The sequence below is a fragment of the Sinocyclocheilus rhinocerous genome, unplaced genomic scaffold (assembly GCF_001515625.1).
Source record: "Sinocyclocheilus rhinocerous isolate Xijiao unplaced genomic scaffold, SAMN03320098_v1.1 scaffold3362, whole genome shotgun sequence".
In the NCBI taxonomy this organism is placed as follows: domain Eukaryota; kingdom Metazoa; phylum Chordata; class Actinopteri; order Cypriniformes; family Cyprinidae; genus Sinocyclocheilus; species Sinocyclocheilus rhinocerous.
In genome coordinates, this window is record NW_015631076.1 from 29,523 (window position 1) to 37,302 (window position 7,780).

Here is a 7,780-nt window from a genome sequence, read left to right on the forward strand (position 1 = left end):
TATATATATATATATATATATAAAAAGTGATGTGTGGCCAAAGTGATTGGTGACACATACTCAAAATTTGTGCTCTGGAGAGAGATTGAAGAGCTGAAGGAGATTGAAGAGAATAGATATAAGGTGGCAATGTTGAGGTGTAAAGCAAAATATCTGATAGAAGGAGAAAATGCACAAGGTTTTTTTTTTGATTTGGAAAATGAAAAGGAAGAGTTGAAACTATAAAAGAAGTACAGAAAGAAAATTGTGAAATGGTAGAAGAATGTGGGGAAATTTTAGAAGTAAGAAACTATTATGAAAAGCTGTTTAGTACGGAAGGAGTAAGGGAGAGAGAAAAAAGGGAGTTAATGAAATTAATAAAAATGAAAGTGAGTAAAGAGGAGAAGGAAGAATGCGATCAGACCATAAGTAAAGAAGAGATAGAAAGAGCAATAAACGAACTGAACAAAAAGAAAAGCCCAGGGATTGATGGTTTAGGAAGCGAGTTTCACGTAACTTTTAAAGACCTTTTAGCAAATATTTTAAGGGATGTTTATGATCAGATTTTGGAAAAAGGAGGAATGATGTTAGGAATGGGGATGGGATTGATGAAGGTAATATATAAGAAGGGGGAAAAACAGAACAAAAAAAATATAGACCTATCACAATGCTAAATACTGATTTAAAGATTTTAGCAAAACTTTTAGCGAATAGATTAAAAGAGATAATGCCAAAGATAATCACAACAAATCAGGCATATGGAGTAAAAGGAAAAGACATTGCGGATGTAACAATGAGCATAAGAGACACGATAAGGTACATGGGAGAAAAAAGGAAAGGAGGGTATATAATTAACTTTGATTTTGAAAAAGCTTTTGAGAGGGTGGAACACAAATATTTATTTGATATTTTAAAAAGTTTTGGGTTTGGGGAGAATTTTATTAAATGGATTTGTATTTCATACAAGGGAGCAGTGACAACAATAAAATGTAATGGGTTTTTAACAAAATGTTTTAGAATAACACAATCTATAAGACAAGGGTGTCCTTTATCAGCCCTGCTATACTCATTGGTGGCAGAACCGCTTGGACTAGCCATAAAACAAGAAAGGGGAATCAAAGGAATAGAGATCGAACAAACCGGAAAGGAGAATAACATTTTTCAATATGCAGATGACACAACCATTTTTGCTAAAGAAGAAGAAAGTGCCAAAAAAGGAATGGAAATAGTACAGAGATTTTGCAAGGGGTCAGGAGGAAATGTAAATGAAAAAAAAAATGTATTTATGAGATTTGGGCAGACGACAGATTTAACGGGGAGTTTTAAATTTAAGTAAGTAAAAGAAATGAAGATTTTAGGAATTTTAATGAGGAAAGATGAAGATAAAGTGAGAGAAACCATGTGGGAAGAAATAGTGGGAAGCATTGAAAGAAGACTGAACTTTTGGAAATTGAGAGCACTAAATTTAAAAGGGAAGGTTTTAATCCTGAATGTTTTAATGACAGCAGAATTGTGGTATTTTTTATATGTGACATCTATGCCGGTGTGGGTGGAAAGAAGGTTAAAAAATTGTTTTTTAGACTTCTTATGGGTAGGGAAACCAGCTAGAATTGCATACAATACCTTAATAGGGATGGTGGAAAAAGGAGGTTTGGGTTTAATGGATGTGGAGCAAAGGAAAAATAGTCTGAGAGTCAAATTAGTCAAAAAGTATCTGGATGAGGGAAACAAAGCAGAATGGAAAACAACAATGGAATTTTTTTTTAAACAAATGTGGGAATTTTAATCTGGGAGATGATGTGTTATGGATGAGAACAAAAGAATGGATAACAGAGGGGTTGCCAAAGTTTTACAAAGAAGTTTTAAGGGCTTGGGAAACATTTTTAGCTACTGTACAGTGCAACTTACATGGAAGAGAAAACATTTTAAATCTGCCATTATTCCACCGGCATTTTAAACCAAGGGAAGGAAATATATTTTAAAAAATGGATGGAAGTTGGAATAGTTAAAATAAGAGATGTTTTATATGAATATAAAGAAGGATTTTACCAATGCAGTACATAGTAAATGTGATGGAGGAAGCAAAATAAGAATTTAATAAGCAAGAACTAAAAAATAAGTATGAAATTATAAAAAAATGTAATACCTAAAGAATGGATAAAAAAGGTTGAAACTATGGAAGGGGGAAAGAGGAAAATTATGTGTATGTAATACTGGGAGAGAAATGGTGGCTTTTAAAAGAATGTACAGTGAAAATGTTTTATGGATTTTTCAGAGATGTGATTTTTAAGAAGTCAAGACAAGTCACCTTTATTTATATAGAGCTTTTAACAATACAGATGGTGTCAAAGCAACTGAACATAATTAATTAGGAAAATAGTGTGTCAATAATGCAAAATGACAATAGTAAACACTAATTTTTCAGTTAAAGGCAGTTCATCATTGAATTCAGTGATGTCATCATCCAGCTCAGTTCAGTTTAAATAGTATCTGTGTAATCAAGTCAACGATATCGCTGGAAATGAAGTGTCCCCAACTAAGCAAGCAAGAGGCGACAGCAGCAAAAATCGTATATCTTGCTACTGTTAACCATAAATTTAAAGCATGAACATTTTTTGCTTTTTCATTAAAGCCAAATAAAAACAATATTTCCCATTCCTCTAACCAATCATTCCGATCACTTAAAAAATCCCCCACAATTTTCCTTAACATCTTCATAGAATTTTCTAATTTTTTACATTTTAAAAACAAATGTAACAGTCCTTCATCTTTTTCCATACATAATTTACATTTTGCATCTTGTGCCATTCCAATTTTTGCCAATTTCATGTCAGTCATTAAAACATTGTGTCTCAACAAGAAATCTAAATGATCCAATATGGGACTTTTAAATTTCCATCTTACATTTTTCCAAATCTTTGTTACATCTAGATCACAAAAAAACCTTTCCCAAAAATAAATTGCTTTTGGTCTTAAAAATACAAGATCACATATACAAACATAAAACATTTTAAGAACACAGCCATTGAAAGGAATCTGTTCATCATTTTTTAAATATTTCAGGTTTCTCATTTCCTCTCTCTTTATCCTCAATGCTTTTAATCCATTGTAGTGGCACAGCTTCTTTTAATTGTATGTATTGTTCCTTAATCAACTGTCTGTTTTCTATATCTTCATTCTCCTCTAATGTGTCTATAATTGCCTGTATAGGTAAAAATCCTGGTTTTACCTCATATAAAATGTCTTTTACTTGTCTTAGTCCTGCATAATACCAATTCTTATAAAAAAAATATATTTCTATTTCTTGTAATTAATTTGTTTAAGAAAAGGGGCTGTTTCAATAGTTGATCTCTTCCTTTAAACTCCACATAAACATTCTCTTTAAAAACTTTCAATGCTTTTAAGACTTCTTTATAAAATCTTTAAAATTCATCCACAAAAAATCATCCCCCATTTTCCCACACACTTATTTATTAAGAAACTCTTTTTTTTTTTTCCATACCATATCATCATTATTCAAAAACTTTTTTATCGTCTTCATTCTTCTCAGATCAACATCTTTTGAAGCAATCATCTCAGCTTTCTTCCTTTTTCTGTCTTTAGATTATCTTCTTATTCTTTGTCTTTCCAAAGCCTTTTCAATGTTTATTTGTCCTGTTTTTTTCACTTTAGTCCCCCTGCTCAAAAACTTTTCTTTCCACAAATCTCTTTTTCTTTTCTCCCCAGTGTCGCTTACCTCTTCCGGGGTTGTACTGTCCTTTGTTCCATCATTATCTTCTTTATTTTCCATCACATCCTGCTCCACATTGTCCACAGATAGTTGTAGTCCAGTCATCGCCTCGTCTTCTCCATGCTGCTCATTCTCACTGGCTTCCTCTTCTTCTCCTTCACTGCTCAGTATATCCTTTGTTAATCCACCTGTTTGTTGTGATGCATTTTCTTCATCAGCCTCCTCCAAATACTCCACTTCATTATGCGTCTCCATCTCCATTTCCTCATGTTCCTCTTCATCTGTTTCACATATGCATCTTAGCAATGCCTTTCTGCAGCCTTGGCACCGCGGGGCTGTACAGTCCCGCGCATAATGCCCCTGCTCCAGGCATTCTCTGCACGTTAGTTGAGGGCAGTCTTTCTTTTCATGTTCAGCACTTGAACATATTCTACATATTTTTACTTGCTGATTATGAATGACTCTGAAAAACTGTGTTCCTTCCTCTGTTTCAAAACTGGTGTTATATGGAAGTGACACCACGTCCTTAGGGAATTTGACTCTTCCATCTGCCACCGTTGTCCCCGGGTAATACCTTCTTCTCAACGGCAGTATCGGTGTAACTCCCCAGCTTTGCAGTTTTTGTAGTACATCCTCGTCATTGATATAATTAGGCAAACGTAAAAAAGAAACCACCCTCTCCGTTGCGCAAAGTTTGCTCACTTTACACATTTGTCCATTTGATAGTAGTCCATTCAATAAATTGTCACAGTCCATTTCATTCTCCATTGTAAGTTCATACTCAAAGTCATTTTTTTTTTCTTAGTCCATATAGTTTACCTTTTCCAGTGCTGTCCTCAATAGCTTTGATTATCATCATAACAGTTAGCTTTTCCGGATTTTCCACAGTCATTGTCAATGTTGTTTCTTTCTTGTATTCTCTTTGATATCTCATTTTGTCTTTTAATCTATTTATCATTTAATTTCTCCAATTTTCCTCTTGTCTCTTTTCACCATTTGCATCAGCCTTTTCTTTACCTTGTGTAGTTGGTTGCTGTTCAGTCCGTCCTTTCTCCATTTGAGCTCCATTTCTCTTCCTTCTCGATACCACAGTTGCCCATGTTTCATTGTCATCCTTTCCATTGTCTTTCATAATCCTTCTTTTCAAAGTAGCGTCTCCTTCAAAACCATTGTTCTTTTCCTCAAAATCCTTGTCCAGATCTGGTCCATAAGCCATTGTTTCCATCCTTGTTAATTAGTTTGGCAACAAAAACAAAAGTAGCTCAACCCCAAACAGTTTTAAAACTGCTTGGGGTTAAACAAACCTAATCAAAAATATAATACTGCAAATTTTATAACTTGAAATTAAACAAACAAAAACAAAACAAATGGGAAAAAAAAAATCAAAAACAAAATGGGGGAGAGCCTTCCTCTCCAACTGCAGCTCAGCACTTCCTTTCCGACTCTCTAGCGCTCTCCAGACTCTGCCTACAAAGCATGTGCTCTACCAGCTGAGCTATCGAAGACATGGGGTGTTAGTCAGAACCTCAACCTAACAGGGTTCTGTAGCTCTGCTGCTGGCAAAAAATCACTTCTGGTGCAGGAAGATGTGCTGGCTTTTTGAGGAGGGAAGCAAAAATGAGCCCACCTTCCCATACCGGGAGTCGAACTCAGGCCGCCTGGGTAAAAACCAGGAATCCTAACCGCTAGACCATATGGGAACTGCCGTGAGCTGGCCACAGGCTTGTGGGCCACTTTCCATGCGTGTGGTGAGTGTGGGGGCAGGGTTTTGGAGTGGCCTGTGGCTTTTGGTGTGTGACTTAGATAACTAAAATACTGAAAATACAGAAAAAAACAAAACAATTACAAATACAGCCTGAGAAAAGTAAACACAAAGCGAACCAGCGAGGAGTCGAACCTAGAATCTTCTGATCCGTAGTCAGACGCGTTGAGATTTGCCTTTTCTTCTACACTTTTCGAAAAAAAAAAAAAATAGCCTGAGAAAAGTAAATACAGAGCGAGCCAGCCAGGAGTCGAACCTAAAATCTTCTAATCTGTAGTAGACGCGTTGTCCATTGCGACACTGGCCCACTGACAAAAGTGCCTTTCGATTGCACCAGAATTGTTGGTTTTTGACATGACAGAGGCCAGAATTGCTGTCTGCTTACTCTCATGCTGTTATCAGGAGTGCAGCACACTAGCCCACCAGCTCACCAGCTCCCCAGCCCTTCCCTGGAGGTCTAGTGGTTAGGGTTCGGCGCTCTCACCGCCACGGCTCGGGTTCGATTCCCGGTCAGGTAATGCTCTTTTGCCTTCCAACGGTGGACTATCAATTGAATCTCTGCTTGCTGCTGTGAGAAACCCAGCCAAAAAAAAAAAAAAGGTTTGCACTTGAAAATAGACCTCCATCGAGCCAGAGTCAAACTAGCAACCTAAGGATTGCCAACACTCCTACCTACAGTCCTTCGCTCTACCAGCAGAGCTATCAGAGGCATGGGGTGTTAGTCAGAACCTCAACTTATCAGGGTTCTGTAGCTCTACTGCTGGCCAAAAATCACTTCTGGTGCAGGAAGACGTGCTGGCTTTTTGAGGAGGGAAGCAAAAAGGAGCCCTCCTTCCCATACCGGGAGTCACACCCAGGACGCTTGGGTGAAAACCAGGAATTCTAACCGCTAGTCCATATGGGAACTGGCTTGAACTGGCCACAGGCTTGTGGGCCACTTTCCATACGTGTGACCAGTGTGGGGGCAGGGTTTTGGAGTGGCCAATGGCTTTTGTTGTGTGACTTAACAATGTGAGAATAATTTAGCAAAACAAGAATTATCCGAAGGGATCGTTTAATGAATTAAATCCATTCTTTTTCATTTTATATTTTGTTAAGGTGTAAGAGGTGTTATGTTTCTGCACTCTTCCATTTTTAGCAAATTAAGAAAACTTTGTCTAAAACAATTTTTGTGATGGTTTGTATTTTTGTGCTCTGTATGGAACATCAGTGCCTGTTTAAGTGATGAACTCCATTACTTGTGTTTGTTTTCAGACATGATAACAGACGTTTTATACTTGTGCTACAACTTTTTGGCCTGTGCTACAAAACTTTCAACCTCTGTAGCACCAGTGCTATGTGAAAAAAAAAGTTAACGTACAGCCCTGTATTCGCTCGTTCAGTTTCTTTTAGTTTACAACTTAATGTCCACGTGGCAGTTAGGAATAAGGCTACAAAATTGCAAGCCCATGATATCAAAACCACATGGCATTACACCCTTCAAAGTAGTGAAGCAGTTACAGAGTAGCGATGTAGTTGTTCATTCAAGAATCAAATGACAGCCAGTGTGGAGTTTATTTCCACGTTAATCGCTGAGCTTGTTGGAGTGCTTGTGGGACGAATGGCAAACACGAAGCATGTGCGCATCTCCCATCTGCCTGTTCTTCTGGACTTTTCAGAAAAAAAAAAACAATTACAAATACAGCCTGAGAAAAGTGTGGGGGCAGGGTTTTGGAGTGACCTATGGCTTTTGGTGTGTGACTTAATTAAATCGTGTTGCATGCATTCAAGAAATCTGTTGTTTGGTGAAAATACTCACGTCATGCATTTGAAAACACGCATGGTAACCGTTATCTAGAGGAAAAACAGCTTATAGTCGGTGTGTCAAGGTACAAAAAAGACAAATTGTGAGATTAACAATGAAAGTGAGACAAATTTTTAATCGGATAAGTTGCTGATTATTCGCTCGTTCAGTTTCTTTTAGTTTACAACTTATTCTCAATTACCAGGTAGCAGTTAGGAATAAGGCTGCAAAATGGCAAGCCCATGACATCAAAACCACATGGCATAACACCCTTCAAAATAGTGAAGCAGTTACAGAGTAGCAATGAAGTTGTTCATTCAAGAATCAAATGACAGCCAGTGTGGAGTTTATTTCCACGTTAATCGCTGAGCTTGTCGGAGTGCTTGTGGGACGAATGGCTGTCACGAAGCATGTGCGCGTCTTCCATAGACATTGGAACGGGTGTGCAACATACGGCTTTTGTGGAATAAAAGACGCGTGCTTGGAGATTTGCCTTTTCGAAAAAAAAAAACAATTACAAATACAG

The 7,780-nt window shown here is 37.2% G+C and overlaps 1 non-coding gene across 1 annotated transcript; it reads right to left on the bottom strand.

Annotated features, from left to right (window-relative positions):
• Positions 1 to 5,337: 5,337 nt before the first annotated feature.
• On the bottom strand, positions 5,338 to 5,409 carry trnak-uuu (transfer RNA lysine (anticodon UUU)). The gene has a single exon. It is a non-coding gene; the product is annotated as a tRNA-Lys (tRNA).
• Positions 5,410 to 7,780: the final 2,371 nt, after the last annotated feature.